This window comes from Peromyscus leucopus, unplaced genomic scaffold, assembly GCF_004664715.2.
Source record: "Peromyscus leucopus breed LL Stock unplaced genomic scaffold, UCI_PerLeu_2.1 scaffold_151, whole genome shotgun sequence".
Classification (NCBI taxonomy): Eukaryota; Metazoa; Chordata; class Mammalia; order Rodentia; family Cricetidae; genus Peromyscus; species Peromyscus leucopus.
In genome coordinates this window covers 125072-149562 of record NW_023504677.1, presented here as the reverse complement: position 1 = coordinate 149562, position 24491 = coordinate 125072, and the positions used below count along the sequence as shown (strand labels likewise).

The window sequence follows — 24491 nt, the reverse complement described above, 5'->3', positions numbered from 1 at the left end:
GATTAAAGGCTTGCGCCACCACCGCCCGGCTGATAGACTGATTATTTACCAGATTGGCCATCACAATTGTGTCCACAATTGTTGGATTGGCTGAAGTTCCTAACGTGAACTGTAGTCCTCGAGGGGGCTGGCCTGTGGTGATGTCGTAGCAGTGACCTTCTAATAACAGGTATTCCAGCTCATACTCAGCAGCCACTACACTGTCCACCTGAAAGGTCAAAATTAAACCACCTGAATATTATACATGCATACTCAAAATGCAATCTGCAGGGGTCAGGGGGAGATTGAGTGGATAAAAGCTCTTGCCACTGAGGCTGATGGCTTGAGCTTGATTCCCGGATTCTATACGGTAGAGGGAGATCTGATGTCCACAGCTGTTCCCTGACCTCCATGTGTACAGCAAGGCAATCCCAACCCCCAACAATAAAATAAATAAATAAATGTTTTAAAAATATATATACATCTTTTATGACTTTAAGACAGTCGAGAAAAGGCAAAAACTTGATTTTAGAAAGTAGATCATTCACTGATTGTGGTGGGGGTAGGGGGAATATACAAAGGGATAGCAAAGGGATTCTCGGGATAAAATGTTCTAGATCTTGATTGAGATAGTGGCTAATGATATAATTATAAAAACTTGATTGGAGAGAGAAAGAGAGAAGATAACAAAGTCATTCCAAAAATACAGATGAGAGGATAAGATTCTACAAATTGTTGTGAAAAGCCCTAAATAAAGAAAAGAATTTTATCGTACGGTAATAGATGGGTACAGCTTGAATACACTATCCACAGCACTATCCTCATAAGAGCCAACAATAGAAACAACCAGTGCTCATCTGTGCACAAGTACACAAAGTACACTATACTCCAAACAATAGAACTCTATGTGGCAATCAAACTAAAGTACTGACAGCGTCTTATCACATGCATGAATCTTGGAAAACAATTTTTCAAGTGAAACAAGTCAGTCACTAAAGACACGTGTTGAATAACTACTCATACACAATGTCAGATAGAAACAGAAAGTCCATTACTGCCAGGGGAAATAAGGGGTGAATGTTAATGAGTATTGTGATGATTAATCTTCATTGACAATTTGAATAGATTTGAAAGCATACTTCTGGGCATGGGGTGAGGGCCTTCCCAGAGAAGCTCAATTCAGGAGGAAAGAACCCACACTCAATGTGGAACACTGTTCCACGGGCTGGGATCCTGAAATGAGTAAGAAAGGGAGAAAGCACCTAAATTCTCCTTTCTCTGCTCTGGTTTAGTGCCATAAAACCAGGCCACTTCCACTGCCACATCTTCCCTATCACAATGGACCCCACTCTTAGGAGTCAAAATACATCATTCCTCTCTTACACGGCTTTTCTGTCATGCATTTGGATGCAACAAGGAGAAAAGTAACTAATACAGTCATGGAGCGGGTTCTGAGGGCGATGGAAAGCCAACTAAATTGAGATAGCAAAGACAGCAGCACCCGTCTACACACGTCAAAAACATTACTGTACATGAAGGGCATTTGAATTAAGCTGCTGCTGTAAAAAGAGTACATTAGATGTGAGCAAAGATGCCCAGTATTCAGTTCAGGCAATCACCACTGACTGAATTACAAACAGATTTTATATATGACTCAATTTTTAGAAACAATGATATTCTTACCTCTTCTAGATAAATATTATCAAGATCATATGGTGTTCTGACAGATTCTACCATCCAACTCTCAGGTGTGTTCAAATTCAAAGTGAAAAGCGGAGACTTGGCATATCCAGAAACTTTGCTATTGGTCCCTTGGCAAAGCTGTTGTCTGCTGTGAAGGAAATCTCTGTTCTAAGACATAACGGTAAAAGCTGAAAAGATAACAGGACTGTTAGGCTTTCTTACACAAGAGTCCACACAGGTTAACAAAAAACTAGATTTAGACAGTATCCTTCCAGATCAGGACATGACTAGGCCAAACCATCTTTTGGTCTAGTGATGCCTTCCAGGTTGCTCTAGAGTCAAGAAAAGAGGGGGGGGGAATGCAGGAGACCACCCTTCCATGATCTCTTAAAAATCTGACCCCTAAAGGGTACTTGTGCTCTCAGGCCAGCACTGAAAACATTATGTGTGATAACTAAACAGTTCTTAATGTAAAGCTACAGTGGAAGCAGAGGCTCTTCATTCTTTGTAAAATTGTTGGGATCCATCTAGATTCTAACTACAGAATTCTGTCCCTCACTGAGGACGACATTTCCCATAGCAGAGCATGTGCTAAGCTACCACTGTCGTTGTGACACTTCTTCCACAAATGGCCATCTCACAACCAAGCCTTTCTATCTATCCACTTCCCAGGAAGCATGAGAATGAGTACAGTAAGCTTCCTACCTATGGCAGCTAATGGCTACAGCTCTTTTAAAGTGAGACGCAAATGTGCAAGTAGCTTGGATTAATACCACCTAAATGCTCTCCAAGCTCACACTATGTTCTCAGAATGTCTAATTAGAACAAATATGTGACATAACTCAACAGTCAGTAGATGTCCTTTCAAAACACAATATCCACCTGCCAGCCCACCTGATTCATCAGCATTTAGTACTAACTTGTAGATCTTGGTACCACTTAAAAGAAGTGTTCCTTAAATGGCATTTTACCTTTTTAAAGGCATGTCCGAAAGTTTTAGATTGGCAATTCATAAATACTCTTAGATTCATGTTTATCAGCTGAGTCAAAACCTAAAAAAAGCAAACCAGATGAACAAAATATTTAGATTTTCTCTTCAGAAACGTATTATTTCACAGGTAGTTAGGAAACAAACATTTTTTAACATTTCAAGGAGATATAAAGAGAACGCCTGTCACTACATCTGCACTGGAGAAGTTTTGAAAAGCAGAGCTCCAATGCAGAGTCTACCATACATACTCAAGGCACAGTTCCAAAAAGAAGCTGGGAAGGGTGATGAGATGGCCAAGCAAGGAAAGGTGCTTGCTGTCAAGCCTTATAACCCAAGTTTGATCCTGAGACCAAATGGTAGACAGCAAAAAATTACTTTTGTTTGTTTCTTCTTTGAGACACAGTAGTCCTTTGAAACAGGATAGCTCTGGCTATCCTGGAACTCTCTGTAGACCAAGCTGGCCTCGAACACACAGAGATCCACCTGTCTCTGCCTCCTGAGTGCAGGATTAAAGTCATGCACCACCACACCCAGCCAGAACTGACTCTTGCAAGATGCCTTCTGATCTCTACCATGTACTGTGACATTTGTGCACACAGACAGGTACACAGACTGAATGAATGAATGAGATGAATGAACGAATGAATGAATGGCTGTTGCAGATCACTGCTCCTCACACAAAGTTTAGCACTCAGTTGTGAGGAAACAGTAGATAAATGATGAATATTTAGCTACAAAGGAAAACAACAACAGCTCTTTGGTTCAGTTCACATTAAAAAAGCATGAAAAAGACGTATGTATTAACATCTACAGAGAAGAGTAGGTGATCATACTATCCTAAAAAAATCCCAGAATAGGGCTACTAGAGGTACACTTCATTTGGCAGAGTGCCTTCACAGCAAGTGGAGGCTCCATGTTCAGGGTCTAGAACATCACACACACACACACACACCCTTCAATGAAATGTTAGGGTGCTGTATTGGTTAACATTTTAAAACATACATCGAAGTATAGCATCATATATATAATATATATATATATATATATATATATAATATATATATATATACATACATGATACAATTCCATGAAGAAAATGAGCCTTTATTAATCCTATGAAAACGATATTGTCCAACTCCTCAACTCCTCTAGATGTCTCAGGGACAAAGGAAGTACCCAAAAAATTATAGGGCCTATGACTACTTCATTAAAGATAAGAACCACCTCCACAGCAGCCCTACCAGGAGCAAGGGCGCGAGCCTCTGTGCTTCTCTTGTGACAGGGTCAACAACAGCTACCACATCATAGTAATGTCTCCCCTTCATTGGGCTTCAGTTTAATTGCACTGAAAAAAATCAAAAGAACAAAACATTAGTACTGAGGAAACAAAGTGGGGGGTGGGGGAGAATGTCAATATGGAATATCAATTCTTCAGCCCTCTTAGCATATTCAAAAACTATGCAGATCAGAAGCAACAAGCTAAAATGATCATCCACTATGAGACTAAAGCTATAGAAGGAGCTTATACCTAAGTGAGGCTTGTCTGATTGGCCCTTGTACGAGGCCTGTGATTGGTGGAATAGAGCACAAGCATGGCAAATCCCCGTTCTGAGAGATAAGCGTACTCTGCCACCTTTTAGTCTGAAGCGATCTCTCCTGCCTCACCACCACTAACGTTGCAGCAGTATGCCCCAGTAAAAGCTCTAACAAATGAAAAATGCAAAGAGAAGTAAAGCAGGGACTCCCAAAGGATTAAAACTTCATCAGTGTCCAAAATACATGTACTACTTTGTTTGAAGTGATCCAAGTTTTACAGTGCAAGAACTTTTGCCCCGCTGTGCTAACAGTACAACACAAAGCAGAATATAACCAGAAAAACCAGGTAGCAATAGTTTAGCTGCAGCTGGTGGTTGTTTCAAATTAGATGCTTTGGAAACAGCCATTACTTCAATACAAGATAGTTCTTCTGCAGCTATTCTTAAAAAAATAAAATAAAATAAAATCACCCCATGGGTGCTCTCAAAAGCATCCTGAACTCCAGTTCTAGGGATCCAATGCCCTTTTCTGTTCTCCATGAACACTGTACATGGATGTACAGGTATATACATGGGCAAACCACCCATATACAAAAAATTAAATTCATTTTTTAAAAATCACACCTATATTCTGTAATAAGGAAAGGGGGCAAGAAGACTCAAGGAAATAAGAGTCACATGAGAATGGCCCAATATAAACCAACAACACCATGGACTTGATGTAGTGGTGAGAGAAAACTCTAGAATGAAGTCAAACGTGACAGAAGATCATACAGTTCCATGAGTGAATAGAGCAAACATCCAAGAAAACTGTGCCCTTCCAAAGTATGTTCCCAGGAATCACTGGGGAATCTTACTAAGAGGCAGATACTGATACTGGAGGTCTGCTGTAGGGCGGAAGATCATTCAGCAGGCTCCCAGACAAGACCCTGTTGCTGATGGTTTGAGGCCCACACTAAGGGCACATAGAATTGATGGCATAGTCATTTTTTTTTCTTTTTTTGGTTTTTCAACATAGGGTCTTGCTGTGTAGCCCTGGCAATCCTAGAACTCACTCTGTAGAGCAGGCTGGCCTCGAACCTACTTCTGCCTCCTGAGTGCTAGGATTAAAGGAACACGTCCCATAGCCTGGCTGCATAGTTTTGGTTTTTTTTGTTTGTTTGTTTTGTTTTGTTTTTGGTGCCTGTCCTGGGTTTCACTCTACAGACCAGGCTGGCCTAGAACTCACAGAGATCCACCTGCCTTTACCTCCCAAGTGCTGGGATTAAAGGCATGTGCCACCACCGCCTGGCTGTATAGTTTTATTTTTATCTGGCTTTTTATTTGCTGCAGAAATCATAACTATTTTTTGATGTAATAATTAAATGGGTTTAATTTGAATAAAGCAAGTTTCAGCATATTGAAAAATTAGAAACAGAAATCCATGTGATAAGCTGAATGGATAAAACCTTTTAATAAAATAGAAATGAGAAATTTTGATTTACATGTATCAAATACTTGGCTAACACAACAGCAGTAAGAATTTCTATTGCATCCTAACAGAATTTGTAACTAGGGCAATTTTAATTATGTCAAACTCACAGAGCTCACAGGAAAAGGATGCTCTAGAGAGGGCTCAGGCTTCACTAAGGACCTACTGTCCTGGACATGAAAGGCGATGGGACAGCAGATCAATCACTGTCTCTCTGCTGCTACCTAGCTGTTTCTTACAGAGCACAGTGGAGAAGCGAAGAGCAGCATTGTACACAGCACGTTGCTAGTGGCAACCCCCGGAAGGGGCCACACCGGCCTCCGCCCCCAGTGACACAGAATCAGAAGGAGGCTGAAGATGCAGCTCAGTGGCAGAGTGACTGTTTAGCACGCGCAGGTACGAGATTAGAGAGCAGGGTAGGGGTGGGAAGGGGAAAGACGGAGATACCAAGCAATCAATCAATGAGGAGACAAGGGCTTGGAGAGATAGCTTAGCAGTTAAGAGTGCATACTGCTTTTGAAAAGGACCTGAATTTGGTTCCCAGCTCCTACACCAGGTATCCCAGAACCACCTACAACTCGAGCCCCAGAGGGTTATCCACAGGTACTGCACACATGTGCACATATTCACACAGATGTTTAATTAAAAATAACAAAAGCAAAAATTTTAAATGAAGAGAAAGAGCTGGTGTTTTGAGTTTTCCAGAATAACAAACTATTCCAGTCTTAGGGGAATAACCAACACTGTAGGGCTCAAAAGACAATCTGCCTGGGCTCTTTAAAAAGGTCAATGCCATAAAAAAGGGGGGGGGGGCAGGCAGAGAACTCTTTTAGATTAAAAGAGATTCAAGAGATATGAATAACTTCAATGTGTGGTCTGGGACATCAGAGAAATCTGAACAGAGATTATGTATTAGCATTACTGGATGAAGGTCACATTTCTCAGGTATGTTCAAGTACTGTGGATCAAGTCTGCACATACTGAACGCTTTAGACATGTTATATAATGTCAGCAATGATTTTTCAAATGCTGAAAAAGAGATGTGAGTACAGGTAAATATATGTAATACACAGATGCACACTCTGAGTTACAGATGTGTAGGTTACAGATAGGAGGTACCCAATAAGCATAAATATAGTTATAAATGCATGGTTATTCTTTGCAAGTCTTGCAACTTCATCCATATTTGAAACTTCAAAACAAAAACTGAAGAATAAAAAGAAAGAGACATCTCCATATCCTAAATACATTTTTAATTATTGGAAACAATGGTTTTTTATAATAATAATAATAATAATAATAATAATAATAATAATAATAAAAAACGAGACAAGTATTTATAGCTGTTCTATTTCATTAATTGCTATTTTCATTAAAAAGATATATTCAGAATTACTTCAAGTTTATTTAGAAGTTACCACCTTTCATGAAACTGAATTTTATATATGAAGCTTCATTTTATATGTGAACATTAACATACAAAGAAAACCGCACACTAACTTCTCATTTCTCTAATGACATATAAGGTTTCTAAAACCTTATGTGGAAAACAAAGAATATGAGACAAAGGGAAGCCTAAAAGTTTAATATTCAAGCATGTGCATAAATTCAACATAAATTCTATACCTGTGTTTGTCTTCAAAGAACTGGTAGTCGATCCTTGCTTCTCCTTTGGGTTGTGCTGACAGGAGAGCATCCACCTTCATTACCAAGTCACTTGCCCTAAAAGATGGAGTTATGAAATCTTAGTATCACTTTATCTACAGATTTTCTAATTATTGCTGAACACCATCAATCCAAACACAGAATTAATGCCAACAAGGCGGTTTAAAAGAGGCATGAACTCAGTACCAAAAGGCATGATTCTGTGATTAGCTTGATCATCTCTGGAATGTTACTTTTCTCCACATATGAAGGACAGGTACTACCAACTTTACAAGGCTGCTGTAAAAACCATGTTAGCTAAACATACTGAGACCTAGCTCAGGGCCTGGTTTAAATAATGCTATTACTTTTTAGGGTTACTGCAGCAAAATCTATTAACCACTAACCAGCCATTCAACATCGATGCTGGTTTCTGACTTCAATATTAGAATCAGCATTACAGTATGCAACTAAAAAAGATCTGTGAACTGCTGGTATTTCTGAGCTCATTTATAGCACAGGGGAAAAATAAAACTATAGTGATATTTTTTTATGAAAACATCTCTTGACCCCCAAGACTGAACTTTTGGCAAATCTCACAGCAAAGTTAATAATACCCCTTGAGATCCTCTAGGACAGTGTGTACCCTACTACCTACTACACTCCCTCAGCCCTTCAACCCGCTTTAAGAGAATGGTGTAACCTTACCAGTCTTGAACTTCTATGCAATCAGCTTTACAACCTAAGCTAATACATAGATTTACTCTTCTATGCCCTTGACCCAAAGGTAGGGGTAGGTATGTGTGTGTATGTGTGGGCGTGTCATAGTAATTGTTTGCTGAAACAGCTAACAGGTTGAAAGCAACCTTATACAACAAATATCTGACATAAATGTTGGAAACAACATGTGGATATAAGTTGAAAATATTTGCTTATAGTTTTCTACACTGGATTGGTCAAGTTATCACTTCCTTATAAAAACTTGTTAAAGATTTCTGTAAAGAATCTCATTCTTTCCATGACATACTTTCTGTTTTGCATAATAAATACAGAGCAAGCCTTTTGTCAGAGGAAGGTAGATAAAGGGACAAATAGAGACCACACACACACACACACACACACACACACACACACACACACAACACGACAGACTATAGATGGGCCAGTAACCACAACTACAGAGAGATGGAAAATACAAGAAAAGAAGTGGAGAATTCAAGTTGGGCTCACCCTTGGTCAAATTAATCCAAGAAGTGCTTTTTTTCCATCCTTAGTGCAACATCGATCCATTTTGGTGCTCTGAGGTTCATTAATATGTTAACAGACATAAACAAAACAAAACAAAAACTCCTGTTTTTATCTACCCCTCTATTTAAAAAATTTTTAGTTACATTTATTTATTTGTGTGTATGTTCGTGTGCTCTTACATGTTGTGGATGTCAGAGAACAACTCAAGGAGTTGGTTATCTCTTTCTATCACATGGATCCCAGGAATCAAACTGAGGTGGTCATCTTACTGGCCTGCTAACCCCTTCTAAACTGATTTATAAGAGATCTTGACTTATCTATGTCATAAGCCTAGAGAAGCTAGACTGGAATACAGCACCCCAGGTAAGCCATTCAAACAGTTGTGACAAACTTCAGCTATAACAAAGTTTACACATTTTCTTTGAACCAATCACATCATAAACTTCCCAGAATCAACTGTGAACACTTTTGGCACACAGAACAACTTCCTACACCTCATAAAGCACCAAGATCAAAGAGCCCACAGTCAAGCTTCAGAAAGCTCTCACTATAACAGGGACTACCCCAAAACACAGTGGCCCTGGAGACTAAAACTGTGGGGCATCAGGGAAGTATTTCACAAGCCAGACAAAAGGGCAACACTCAAAAGCCACTGAGGCTTTTTACCTTGACCTCAGCAGTGAGTCAGATGAAAAGGACTTTTTTTCTCAGTCTGGGGAAGTAGCTCAGTGGTAGAAAACTTTCCTAGTATATATGAGAATCTAGGTTCCACCATCCACACAGCGCGCGTGTACACACACACACACACACACACACACACACACACACACAATCTACATCACATGACCAAGGAGCTACACTGGCAGACAAAGTAGATAACACATCACTAAAAGATGCAGTGTAACAGTACATGAAAAAGATGAAGGAAAAAAGGGAGATCTTCAATTCCTTTGTATACTCCACTAAGAATCAAAATGGCATTATTCAAAGGGTCAAAGGGCAGCCAAAGGAAAGATAGGGAACTGACATCCAGAACATAAGGAATGCCCATAATTAAATAAGAAAACCAGAGAACCCGATTTAAAATGATGAAGACTGGAATAGACACTTCCCTAAAGATACTCAATGTCCAGTGTGGATGAGAACTCAAAGATACCATCAAACTATACGGGTACCACACACATTACCCATGAGGATGGCTACTACTTAAACAAACAAACAACAAAACAAAACAAAAAAACCAGGAAGTGCTGGTGAGAATATAGAGACACTGAGATCAGCACTGTTGACAGGAATGGAAAGTGATGAGGCTACTGTGGGAAACGGCATAGCAGGTCCTTATTAAACAAATATATCCCCAAGTACACATTCCAGTGACATCTAATGCAGAAAGAACTACTATTACCAGGGGCTTTTGTTTAACAGCAAATATATGACCCACTCAATTTAATTCTTGGAAGTGAAACATACTAAAAGACATTAGCTAATAAAAATACTAAGATAATTAAATCACAAGCCAGCAACATCTAACTTATCATCCCTCTGCAGGAGAACAGCTTCAGCTCCCACACAGGAAGGCGAAGGAGAAGAAGCATTTGGTGTGCATTTCCTCCAATACAAAGTCAGCGGACAGTCCCACACATCCAGTAGGGCCCTCTGGTTCTGCACATGTGTGAACTTTTTTCCAGATTCAAAATGGAGTTTTAATTCAGAAACATAACTGACAATTTGAGCATTATTATAGTAAAATTGGAAATAAACCCACTAACTTGATAATATATTGGACAATATATAGTCCTCACTTTGACCAATGAGGAGAAATTAATAAAAACTCTGTAACATGATCTAGCTTCTAATTAGAAAACGTTTTATCATTTATTACCTAACTAGTTACTAATTATAAAAACTTACACATCTTCTTCTACGCGAAGCTGTTGAATATGAGATTTTATTTTCTGTCCCGATGTTTTCAAGATGATATTTTCTAGGAGGTGGAAATCGTCTTGATTAAAGAGCTCATTCTCCTCCAGCGGCCCAATGATCTGTGAGGTAGAGAGTAGGGACAAGCTGCAGAGGGTGGTCACCAGTTGCTGTGAAGCTTCTGCTAGCCCTGGGTAGCTGACACTCCAAAGTGTCTTACAGCTCAGCCCTGGAGCATGTCTTAAAACGAATGAAGAATAAAATAAAGCCTGAGAAAACCCAGTTCCTATCTACCGGTTTGTTCCGCAGACAGTTAATTTTCTAAGCAAACTGACATGAAAGAGCAGGGTCATCTGCATTAGTTCTCAGCATACAGCAGGAAGGCCTACTTTACAGATTGCTACACTGACTTCTGTTCTGAGAGCCCCACACTCACTACCTCCCTCATGGTCAAGACACAAATAAACCCCAGGGGCCCCCAGGGTCTGCATCAGAAGCACACTTTCTTGGAAAGACAGGACAGAGCTTTTCTGCTCTGGCACTCAGAAGCCTGTCGGCCAACAGGAGGGCAGCTCTAGTGCAGACCACAGACATCTCAACGGAGAGAGACAGCTTAAAAACCTACTGGAGGCAAGCTTCGCAGCCCAGAAAGTTCTCACCCTTCCGTTGCTGATCACCACTCTCTGTCCCTTCTTCAGCTTCAGAACATCCCTGCAGTACAGGGCATGAGACAAAATGAAATCCATCTTGGAAGACTCAAAGGCCTCTTTAAAAAGACTGACATCCATGCCCTAGGAAGTAATCGTTTTAAGGAAAGTCACAATTATTAAGCAAACATCACAAATGAATAATTAACAATGAGTAAACTATAAAGTGCTTTTGTGAAAAGTAATAACCAAATTTCATAATTAACATTATAACATTTTTTTTTGTTTTTTTCGAGACAGGGTTTCTCTGCGCTGCACCTTTCCTGGAACTCACTTGGTAGCCCAGGCTGGCCTCAAACTCACAGAGATCCGCCTGGCTCTCCTCCCGAGTGCTGGGATTAAAGGCGTGCGCCACCACCGCCGGCTACATTATAACATCTTAATTCTCCATTTTCTCTTCTTTCTTCCCTCTTCATAAACTGCTCATTCCCTTTTCCTATTTCTACTGATTTGTTTACCTGGCAATCTATTCTCAATAACTTTATTTTGCATTTTTAAATCTTGGTAACTTCAGGTGATAGCCATTTCCTATAACTGAAACTCAATATACGCATGACTTTATAAGAAAATATAACTACGAAACACTTTCAAAAAACAAGTAACACTAGACAAATGAATAAACGTAGGCTTTTATCAGAAAAAAGAATGGCTGACTCTCTAACTCATAAACATCTTAGATTTGTTTTGCTTAATATTGTCTTTTAAAGATCATGCAAACCAAGTGGCACAACTTGTATCCTACACATTTTAAAACTAAAGCAAGTTTAAAAGTAAAGAGTAACATGACAGAATTATTTCTTAAGATTCTAATACAACAACAACAACAAATATTCCGAGACTTAGAAGCAATCACAAACCCAACTCTGACTAGTATACATCAGCCCAGGGGAAACAAGAATGACAGGCTAGCCTCGGAACCTTCGAGCCTTACCCCAACAGAGAATTCCCCGATGTCTACTCCTGTGGCCAGGGCCTCTGCCGTCTCCTCTTTGGCCATTTTGGTGATGAAGTTCTTAGCAGAGTTGGAGGTCTGTGTTTGGAGAGCTGCCCAGATTGCTCTGAAGATTGGAGTGTTCGAGTAACTTATCTCTTGGCTGGGATTATTGATCATACTTATCCTAACATTGTTACTGGTTTTCTATTTGCAAAAAGGGAGATAAGAATTATAAGGTATATGTTAAGAACTTCGAAAAGGCAACACTGACCAGGCATGGTGGTGCACGAGTGTCTTTACTCTTCACACTCAAGAGGGCAGAGGCAAGCAGATAGATGTCTGAAAACCAGTCTGGGCTACACAGCCAGAGCAAAGTCACATGGTGAGACCCTGCCTCCAAGCGGGATGATGGTGCAGGGCACACAACATTAACATTAGTCATGCTCCATAATAGCAATATCTCTTCTAAACATCCTCAGTAGTTATCTGCAGTCAAAATAAAGTTCAGATGATATGTACGGTTAAGTCTGCCAAATGCAGTACAAACTGGCCCTAGACTTCCTTTCCAACTTCATTTCTATACACACAGTAGACATCAAGAGTGCTATGTTTCCTCAGTACATTTTATACTCTAACTGCATTCCATTCTAAAACTCAAACCTTTTTTCAGGTCCCTGCTCACCCATCTTCATTCACATGGCCTTCAGATGCTGGCAGCAATGGAACTCCCCATGGGTAAAAGACAAACTAACAAAACCAAAGCATGAGGCCACACGGAAGGATATGGAGGACCATAAAACCAAACAGGACTTACATCAAGAATGTAAGCTAGCCAGTGACGTGCCTTAGCCAGTAAAGGTGCTTGGTGCCAATTAAATCTTGAGTTCAATCCCTATGACCCTTAGGGTGGAAGGAAAGTACTTTCTGCTGTGGATGACTGATTGATAAATAAAATGCTGATTGGCCAGTAGCCAGGCAGGAAGTGTAGGCGGGACAAGGAGAGAGGAGAAGGCTGGGAAGTGGAAGGCTGAAGCAGAGACGCTGCCAGCCACCAGATGAGGAGCAGGATGTAAAGTACTGGTAAGCCACGAGCCACGTGGCAAGGTATAGATTAACAGTAATGGTTAATTTAAGACAGAAGAATTAGATAACAATAAGCCTGCCACGGCCATACAATTTATAAGTAATATAAGCGTCTGAGTGATTATTTTATAAGTGGGCTGTGGGACTGCGGGGACTTGGCAGGACCTGGAAACTCTCCAGCTACAACTTTCCCATAAGCTGTCCTCTAACCTGCACGAATGTACCATGCCATGTATGTATGTATGTGTCTCCTCCCATAAATAAATTAAAATGTAGCAAAAAAAAGGGGGGGGATCAGGAGCTGGAGAGACGGCTCAGCTGGTTCAGCTGTTAAGACAACTTGCTGCTCTTTTAGAGAACCCTCGTTTGATTCCCAATATGCACATGACAGCTCACAGCTATCCATGACTCCAGGTCCAGGGGCTCCGACATTCTCTTTGGCCTTCTTGGGCTTCAGACATGCATGTGCTGTGTGTGTGTGTGTGTGTGTGTGTGTGTGTGTGTGTGTGTACGTACACGTACGTACATATAGGCATACACACACACACACACTAGAAAAGAAATCATTTCTTGAAAAAGTCACTGAAATTTAAGAAGTCAGCTCACAAACTGTTGAATAAAGGAAGCAGGTACAAGTCTACATTCCAAGACTTCATGATGTAAGAAGAGGGAAGGAAACAGTGGCTCAGGGGCCTCCAGTGACATCATTATTTTTTGATCTGGGTGGTGGACACAAGGACATACTTGCTTGTGACACCAAGTATATGAATGTGTACTTCACCTCAACAAAAATATGTATTTAAGAGCTAGAACTCTCCTTCCTGGTGTTCCTATCTGGGACCATGTGAGGATTTTCTTCATCCTTAGGGAGCCTTATGTGTACATCATTATGAACTGTCCTTGACTAACCATTAATCCACAATCCCATAATCTTGAGTATTTACAGTGAAATTAAAATTTCTGGATATTTACTTTTCAGTCAGTCTTTTGGGCTCAGGTTAGAAAAGGACACAAAGAGAAATGTGACTTCTAGATGAAGCTGCAAAGTGAAACAGCCAGGAAGAAGGATTTTGTTGTTGTTGTTTTGGTATTTGTTTATTTGTTTGTTTTTCGAGATAGGGTTTCTCTGTGTAGCTTTGCGCCTTTCCTGGAACTCACTCTATAGCCCAGGCTGGCCTCACAGAGATCCACCTGCCTCTGCCTCCCAAGTGCTGGGATTAAAGGCGTGTGTCACCATCACCTGGCAAGAAGAATCCATTTCTTCTCAACCACTCCGCATTGCAATGTCTCAACTCTTATTGTACACATACAAGTTGACTGAGAGTAGCGATGTGAACTCTCCTCTGGGAGCCTGCATCTACTTATGTGGAACACACCACCTGCTGGCTGGGAGCTCTCTTGATGTTGCAGTACATGGCAAGATCACTGCAGTAAGGACATGCACAGTCATGCAAGAAAATTCTACACGAGAATCTCATTATGTTTTCTCTTAAAGAATCTACTCCCTCAAGTGAATCTAGGCCCTGCAGTCTTTGAACTCTTTTCTTAGGAGCTGACAACTTTGAAGACACTATGCTCATTTCCCTCAGCACACCAAGAAAATTAGAAATGCCAGAATAACCACACTAGCACAGAGGTGATCACAAAGCCGATTGGAGCCTCAGAAACAAATCAACAAAAACCAAACCAAACACTCCATAACCCCCCATCCCAGAATGAAATCTGAGAAACTTGCCTGATGTTTAATGGCATCATATAACAACTGCCGTCCAGAAGGGCTATCAAAATCCCAACAATCCAAAAAGTCACTGGCCTAATAAAGGAATCATCTGCAGAAAAACAAAAACAAGCTGACTGGAAGAAAAAAAAATGATATTCTTTGTTTCAACATTAAAATTAGACCAAATAATTTCTGAAAAACATGCAAAATGAAAATAAGAAAATGACTGGTTTGATAAAGCTACAAAGCAGAAGGGAGTGGAGCTTCTCTACTACAGAAGCAGAGCACTCTTCCAAGCAGCTCACTTAGAAACTAGGAACATGCATTGATTAACTGTCCTGTGGTCTAGGGATCTGTTAGCATAGACAATGAAACATGTGGGCAGCGCAATGTAGTATTTACTCATGTTAATTTACAACTTTCTGAAAGGACTGAAAACATTATATAGTGTATCTACTCTACTGTACCACAGGTTTTCAGAAACATCACAACGAAATGTCAATAAATTCTGAATAACAATGTCCTGAAACTATAAAATTATCATGAAAATGAAGGGAACATTCTGGAGTTTTGCGTTACATATATTTCCCTTGGACACCTGGACAGAGGCAAGAAAAGAGTAGAGAAAAAGAGAACGTCATTTGTGTAATGAAATGCTCATCAGGAGACTCAGCAGATTACATGGGCTAACAGGGCTGTACTGCTTCCTGCTCTAACTCCCACCATGCTCAAGCTCTGTCCTAGGACCCCTTAGAGACTAACTCTCTGAGAAACCCAGTGGACTAATGGTGTGTACGTAACAGACCCAGGAATCCAGAGGGAAGATCACAGCAGGGTAAACGGAGCTGTCCTAATTGATGCTTTCTGGAGCAGCAAGTAGTATTAGAACGACTCTGGAAGGGTGATCGTGTCAACTCCGTCAGAAGGGAAGGACCTGTCTGCCACTGAGAACTGTCACTTTAGACAAGTGCCTAAGTAACTCTGAATAAAATTTTTAAGAATTACACAAGGCTTTCTAGAATCCAGTTTATCCTATAAGTGCTACAATAAAATTAACTGTATGATGTTATCGAAGAATCAAACAAAATCATTTTCATATGTTTTCCATTTTGAACCATGAAGGGCTTTTCCTATCAATTTTAATGATAAGCATAAAATTTATAAAGAACATGTTTGAATTTTTAAATACATACATAGAATTACATTTTAAGTATGTATTTTCTACATTTATATTATAAGAGAAATTAATAAAAGGAATTATGGGATCTTTTCCAAAAAGATGGAATTACATTTTCAGATACTAAGTAAAGAATAAATATGTTGGATCCCAGACTAGTCAGATGGGTTACCTTTTTTTGTCAGATAGTTCATACTGTTGGCTATAGCAGCAGTCTTGCCCCTGGAGTCCAAGGAAGAAAATCTGGCAAAATCATCCACAAAAAAGTTATCTGGGGAAAAAATAAGAATTTAAACAGATGTATAATTATAAACTCAATGCAATTTACCATTTATATTCAATTGATAATTGGCTTTGAGCATAACAGAAGAAGATGCATAAAATGCAAGAATAAAGTATATTAAGTGCTGCTTACTAGGAGGAAGCGGGTTGCTCTTGGAAGGGATACTGACTGGTTCCTGTCTTTTTGCTTCCCAGCCACCCATAAGTAAGCACAGCTGTCCCACTGCATGCTCCTGGCTCTAAACAGAGCCAACTGGTCATGGGATCAAATCTCTGAACCCCCAACGCCAAACAAAACACTCCTCTTTTAAAGGTGATACTCTCAAGCAGTTTGTCACAGCAATACAAATCTGACAGTGGCTTCTTAAAAAGGTCCCAAGACAGCAAAGGCCAGAGAAGCAGGCAGGATGACAGTGCCTCTTCACTGACCCCTGTCCTGGGCTGAGTGACAGCCAGGAGACCTTCCACTGTGGCACAGAAAGAAATACAATCTAACACATGGCACTGTTGCCATGATCCTTGAGCACTGTTACTCCAAAGACAACCTTTCACATTTTAAATTTATTTATTTTGGATGTTCTTTTCCTTTGGTTTTTCGAGACGGGGTTTCTCTGTGTAGTTTTGGTGCCTGTTCTGGATCTCGCTCTGTAGACCAGGCTAGCCTCGAACTCACAGAGATCCACCTGGCTCTGCCCTCCAAGTGCTGGGATCAAAGGCATGCACCACCACCACCCTGCTTCTTTTCCTTTTCTTAACTCTCAATCCTCTTGTCCTTTACCTAAGTGCCGGAATTACAGTATGTTCCACCACACTCATCCAGCTTAATACTCCAGCGTAATTAAAAATAATGAAGTCCTGTGTGGTGGTGTATGCCTTTAATCCAGGCACTTGGAAGGCAGAGGCAGGCACAACTCTGTGAGTTCAAGGCCAACTTGGTCTACAGGTGGCAATTTCCAGGCCAGCTAGGACTATAAATGTGACCCTGTCTTAAGCACACACAGATACACACACACACACACACACACAAACACAACACACACACACAGACAGAGACAGAGAGACAGAGAGACACAGACACAGAGAACAAAGACTTGGGAGAAAACATTGAGACTGCTTGCCTCACACTACACTGACATTTGAAGGTAACGCCTGGCCTGTGGAAGAACTACTCAGTTCATGGTCTCTGAACAGGTTCTTCACACCCAAATTTATGAGGCACTAGGGAACTGAACTTAGTACTGCTTCGGGCATGCTAAACAAGCACTCTTATCGACTGAGCTATACCCGAACCCTTTAGATGTATATTTTTACTTCTGCTTACCTTTTCTTTCCTCCCTCCCCTGCCCAGTACTAGGAACTGAACTCCAGGCCTTGCATATTCTAGGCAAGCAACTAACAGCTAAGGCAATCCACAAATTTTTTAAATTTTTATTTCTGAAACAGAGTCTCACTAAATTGCTTATGCTAGCCTTGAACTCATTATGTAATTCAAGCAGGTCTCGAACTTATAATCTTTCTGCCTCAGCCTCCCAAGTAGCTATGATTACAGTCTGCATATTTTCATTATACTGATCTACAAAAATAAAGACTTCATTTCATATGCCTTTCCTTCCCTATGGAAGGATCATAGCAGGCAAGTCATAAGAAATCTACCTTATTTCCAAGTGTCTGGTGAAATGCCATTGAGAGTCTGGAATAGACAGCTCATGGGTTCACCACAACTCTTAAAAGCTAGAGTTCTGGAGAATACCCAAATGTCTATCAACTGATAGTAAGAAACAGAATATTTAAGTAACTAAAAGAAATGAAATACTGATATGCTACAAGATGGATGAACTGTAGGAAAAGGCCAAAACATAAATGAGAAGCCACGCACAAAGGCTTCCCAGTTATATGGAATGTCCTGAATAGGGAAATCCATAAATCAGAAAGCAGATAAGTAGACAGAAAGAAATGGGGGGTAGAACAATGACACAGGGAAACAGGTTTATAGGGTGATGATGTGTCTTAGTATTAGACAATAGTAACAACAGCAAAACTTTTGAGAATGAATAAAAACATCAAATCATGCATCTTTACAATTTTAGTTTGGTGGGGCTAGAGAGATTGTTAAGAACAGTGACTATTCTCCTGAAGGATCTGGGTTTGATTCCAGCATCCACATGATGGCTCACAATCATCTGTAACTCCAGTTCCTGGGGATCTTCTGGCCTCTGCAGGCACTGGCATGCACGTGGTGCACACACAATACATGAAGATAAACACCTCTACATAAAATTGGGGCTGGAGTTGTAGCTAAGTGGTAAAGCACTATACTTTGTAGCATGCATACGACTCTAGAATGATTAAAGAGAGAATAAAACACAGGTTGTGTTTCATGGCACATGCATTATAGCTCAACACCCCCCCCTTTTTAATACAGCGAGTTCCAGGGTGGTCTCAGATATACTATATATTGTCCACTCTGGCCTCAAATTTGTAATCCCTCCTCAGCTTCCCAAGTGCTAGCACTACAAGCATGTTCTACCCTGCCCAGAAGAAATTACTACTTTTTTTTGTTTGTTTGTTTTTCCAAGACTACTTTTAAAAAAAGGTGTCCCTAGGTTGCAGAGTAAGTCTAGTTGACATACTCATTGGGTTCTTACTCAGTATTGACTCTACAATGAGAATGAGGAATAAAGAACTAGCTAATGCTCTATGGCTATAAGTGGGCCAATACAGGTCATTCTTATCATCTAATGGCATCATGTATTTGGCATTTAAATGGCACAAGATATTTTTATGGTTCATAGGTTTTACCTAGGAAAAAATTAATCCCTATTTATTTCCTATTTGTTAGGATTCTTTATTAAAGAATTTATTAAACATCTTTATTAAAGAAAGATAGCACCAAAAATTCTGGCAAACATTTCTGCAGATTTGTAAACACAATGCTTCTCTTTTTAACCAGAAGCATTTTGACAAGACAATACCGTAAGACTAAACAAACTGAATCAATATTAGTTCAAAAATCCTTTTATTTTTGATCACATAACTTATGTTCCTACATGATCAAACAAATGATAGTTTAAATCAATGTCGACAGATAAACTCCATGAAATGAAAGTTTGTGCTGTTTCATGAATCATAGTATGTTGTGGTTAAATATATCTATATTCTTTTTTATATTCCTGATATTCAGGATGAAAAAAATCTTTAAATATACATTTCATATATGTAATAGCTTCTCTGCATCTCTCTTCAAAAATACCTTATAGTAGTATATAAATAGGTTGCCTACATATTTAATTTTATAATTTTGCCCAAAAACTATAGATGTTTCATTTTTAATAGCGTATCAATTTTTGTCCAACATTAATAAAGTTGACAAACTGTTGAAATGGAAATGCTTTTATCTTCTATATAGAAGCAGCAATTGGACAGAAAAAGACAGGAACAACTAGAGGAACTCATCAGCTGTTTAACCTGAGACTGGGAGCAGCAGCTTCATACCTTCATGCAGCTCTCATCCACAGCAGCTCTGCAGACATATAAGCTGAACACACACACAATCCAACAGTGGTATGCCACCATGTGCTTCCCGTGGCTGTTGTCACTGGGAAGCAGTGTTCTACTGATTTACCACACTCTGTACATGACTTGCTAATACCTTAAGGTAGCCACTGCAAGAGGAGTTGAATCTGCAGGGTACATTTAACAGTGTAGAGCAAGTTAGCCCATATGCATGAATGTGCATAGAAATCCACACACTCACACACTTTATTTTTCAGCTCTCCACAACAGTGTTTTGATTTTTTTCTTTTTTGTATTTTGTGCAAGTGTCTAAATATTTTACAACTTAAGGCAAAGAGATTGTGTTAAAAAGCATCAGAAAATGGGTTTTTGTTTATCCAAAAGCATTTTACTTTGCACATTAATGTCTTGTTTCAAACATGCCCAACTCTTAAGTGTGAATACCACATACCTGATATCTAAAAACTCATCTCTAATCACAAACACAAGTTTTCAATGAAAAGTTGATTTGAAGTAGATATTAGACTTCCCAATATCTTAAAACAACAACAACAATTACTTCTATTAACAAACAAGTCTTGGGGTTGGGGCAAGTTCAGCTTCAAAATGCAAGGAAGCAAAGTAAAATGGAGGGGAAATGTAAGCCAAGTTCACTAACACTGAAACTTTCAACAGGCTAAGTTTCCTCTTTTAGAATCTTAAATAAATAAGCTCTAGTTACTTTACATATTCTGGTACAAGCAGAGTTCTAGTGCCAGGACTGTGCTTGCTGTTAGCTGAATTCCCTGAGTAGTCTTTTCAGGTGAGCCAGCTTGTCAAGAAGATACTCAAATCTGTGTAATTCTTCATGGTAACTGGGACTGCCTGATCTTCCTAAACTCTTGTGAGACCTTTTCAGGAACATTCTGGTACTCTTTTGAGCTCAGAGAAAGGCCTTTTCATTGTGCATCCATTTTGATAAATCTCCTAGCTAAAGTCTCCATCCTGACACACTCACCATACTCAGATTGAATCACCCTTGTAATTCCAGCGTTCCTCATAGGATACAACAGCAATATATTTCCTGAGTAATCTGGGAGCTCAACTGTGGAAGAGGCTCCATGCAAGCAGTGCAACCTTCTTCAACTCGTTCACTGGAATTAGGAGTGGAGTTACTCAGCTTGGCAGGTTCTTCTCTTTGATGGTCTTCCTCCAATGTCATGGTTTTTTTTTAATTTGGTCCTTTTCATTATGGGTTTTAGACTTCATTTTAGACATTTTGTGAAACACTAGATGGTTTTCTTCCATAGGCTTTGGATACTTTAACAGATCTGGAAGTTTCCACACAAGTCCTAAAGGTTTGTTTTTCTTGCTGGTCTTCGAAGATGCTACCATTTTGACTAAACTGTCAACTAGAAGTTCTTGAGTCCACTGGCCTTCTGGGAGCGCTTGGGAATAGGAGTTGGAATTTCCAGTCTACGGAGGATTTGAGACAGGCAGGTGGGTTAGGTGCATAGGGGTGGCAGCAGCTGCAGTGGGCAGTGGAAGGTTTGCAAAGATTTTTCACCAGTGAGATTCAAATGGTCACTTAATGCTTGATATCGGTGGGGCTCTTGCTAGTCAGGTAAGATATTCAAGCTTTCTTGTTCATTAAAGGATCAACGAAATCTGAATTCTGTAGATTGTTTCTGAGAAGATAAAGCATCTCTGCTGGAACACATGGGAGATTCTGAATGGCTTGTGCCAGCGCTCTGAGATGGACTTAGTTTTCTAAAGCATTAACTCCAATGACCATCTGTCTGTCTGTCTGTATCCTGACCAGTCTGTGTGATGTTCCTTAAACAAATAATACTTTAAGGCATAGGAGAGTTCCTTAGGGTGCAGAGGAGACACCTGTTGCAGAATTGCTCCCAAGGAGTTGTCGTTTTGACACCATCTTTCTGTAGTTGAGCAAGCAGTTTTTCTTGCAAGCTTTTAGCTCCAGTAAGTGAATGACCCTGTCCTTACATGGCACTGAGAAACACTGCTGCCACCAAGTATGTGACTTTTGGACTGTATTTGTGGGGTTTAAGGGAGTTGACATTTTCCTCTTGCGTACTCCTCTGAGATGGCTTGAGAACTTTCCAAATTTGCACAATTTCCTACATGGAGTCCACAGGGTTTGATAATTTTTATGCTTTGATAATGGGATTCCTCCCTGCCTGGGTCCTTCTTCCTCATGTCATTGAATAGGACTCATTTCCTGTACATGTAATTTATCCGATATAAGTGTGAGGCAGTTGAGCTGGGTGGCTTCAGAGCTGGAGAGTGTTCCATCAAAGCTCGTTCAGGGCTATTAGCTCACATTTCACAGAGATAGGGACTTTACTGAGGGACCGTGTTTAGGAATTTCTGACAAGCTAAAGAGACAGAAACACCCTTGGAGGCCTCAGAACTGAACTGAAGGTCAAAAAGGAATTCTTGTGGCTCTGCAAAGTCTCCAGTGCCCAGATCACGGTCTCTGTAAGCTTCTCAAGCTGCACTGTCCTGCCCCAGCCACCCTAGCCCATAATACTGCAGCTCCTGCCAAAGCCCTGCACCCTACCTTAAACTCCAGGAGTGCCACTCAGGCCCTAGCTCCTACAGTCACCTCCACAACTTCAGCCTTCCTGCTGCAGATGTAATGTCACATACCGTACCCAGCTAGACCTCCCCCTCTTTTTTAAAAAAATATTTATTTATTTTTATTTTGTGTATGAGTGTTTTGGCTGCATGTACGTCTGTTTATGTCTGATACCTTTGGAGGCCAGAAGAGGGAGCTGGATCCCATACCCCAGTCCTCTGCAAAAGCAGCAAGATTTTTAACCACTGAGCAATCTCTCCAGTCCCAGAACTTACCTTTTTAGAGGGAAATTCCTGTGAGTTCAGAAGCATATATCACAATTTTGGGTTATCATCTTAATATTATAATCTAATAAATATAAGAATATGAAGCACAGCCAGGTGGTGGTGGCACACGCCTTTAATCCCAGTACTTGGGAGGCAGAGGCAGGCAGATCCCTGTGAGTTCAAGGCCAGCCTGGTCTACAGAGCGAGATCCAAGACAGGTACCAAAGCCACACAGAGAAACCCTATCTCAAAAAAACCAAAAAACACAAAAAGAATGTAAGGCACAAATCCAAATGCTAAGAGTCATTACTGAAATGCTCCTTACTGCTTGCCGTTAGGTCCAGATATTCTCGCTTAGCAGTCAAAATCCTAGAATTGATCCGTGGAACAACATTTGGCTGATTCATGAGATACTCTACCACATCTTGATCATGTGGCAGTTCACCCTGTATGAAAAAAAAACGGAAGGGGCAGGAGTGTTAAAGGAATATCAACAATAATAATTCACTAGAAATAAAGTTGGTAGCTTTGTAACAGCCTGTGTTATATGGTAAGAGCTCTAAGAGCCCAGTAATAGTGTAGACATATACACAGGGTATCTCCAACTCTATCACCACACAGGGGCGCTAGTAACATCCACTGAAAGACAGGAGGCTCAGGAACAAGAAAGCAAGGTCAGCTTTCCCATGGCGGGAGGCACACAACCCCTCCGTGAAGTCACTTCTCTCTGTTCCCCTTTACATGGGTTCTAGGGAATCAAACTCAGGTTGCTAGACTGGCCCAGCAAGCTCCTGACCCACTGAGCCATTTTGTCAACTCATTTTTATGTGAGGCATGAAGTAAGGGCCAAATTTTTGCTCTGTGGTTAAGTCGATACAGAGTTTTTTTCCAGTATCATTTGTTAAAAAGGCCAGAAATAAGTTTTTATTTATTTTTGGCTTTTCAAAACAGAGTTTCTCTGTGTAGGCAGAGCTGTCCTAGAACTTCTCTATAGACCAGGACGTTTTCTAATGCAGGATCTGCCTGCCTTTTGAGACCTCCCCAGTACTGGGAATAAAGGTGTGTGCCACCACCTGGCCAGAAATAAATTTTCATTTATTTTTTTTGGGGGGGGCGGGGGTAAGACAGGATTTCTCTGTGTAACAGTTCTGGCTGTCTTGGAACTCGTTTTGTAGACCAGGCTGCTCTCAAACTCAGGGATCTACCTGTTTTTTGAGGCTTCCAAGTGCTGGATTAAAGGTACATGCCACCACTGCCCAGCCAGAAATAAATTTTTAAAAAAGTAGATTGTTCTAAATGTCAATGCAGTCATACAAAAGTCTTCAGAGACTGGGTATACTGGTACACACTGTTAATCCCAACACTCAGGGTTAGATGGATCTCTGAGTTCACGGCCAGCCTGGGCTATCTAGCAAGTTCTAGGCCAGCCAGCACTATATAGTGAACTTGTCTCAAAACAAATTATCAGGGCTGGTGAGATGGCTCAGTGGGTAAAGAGCTTGCTGGCCAACATGGCAGCCAGAGTTTGATTCCCAGAACCCATGTAAAGGTAGAAAGATCTAAACTCCACAGCTGTCCTTTGACTTCCACACATGTGTTATGTATGGCATGTACATCCCCTAAACAATAATAAATGTAAAAAAATTATATTAACTCAAAATAGGTCAATGGTATACCCTAAACATTTGCAAGCATAAAGAAAGGTCTTAGAAGAAAACACCAGAGAAAAATCTTCATAATAGCTGAGCAATGATTTA

The 24491-nt window shown here is 40.3% G+C and overlaps 1 pseudogene; it reads right to left on the bottom strand.

Annotated features, from left to right (window-relative positions):
• The window catches only part of LOC114690523, a 119257-nt pseudogene that overhangs the window by 26988 nt on the left and 67778 nt on the right, over window positions 1-24491 (bottom strand).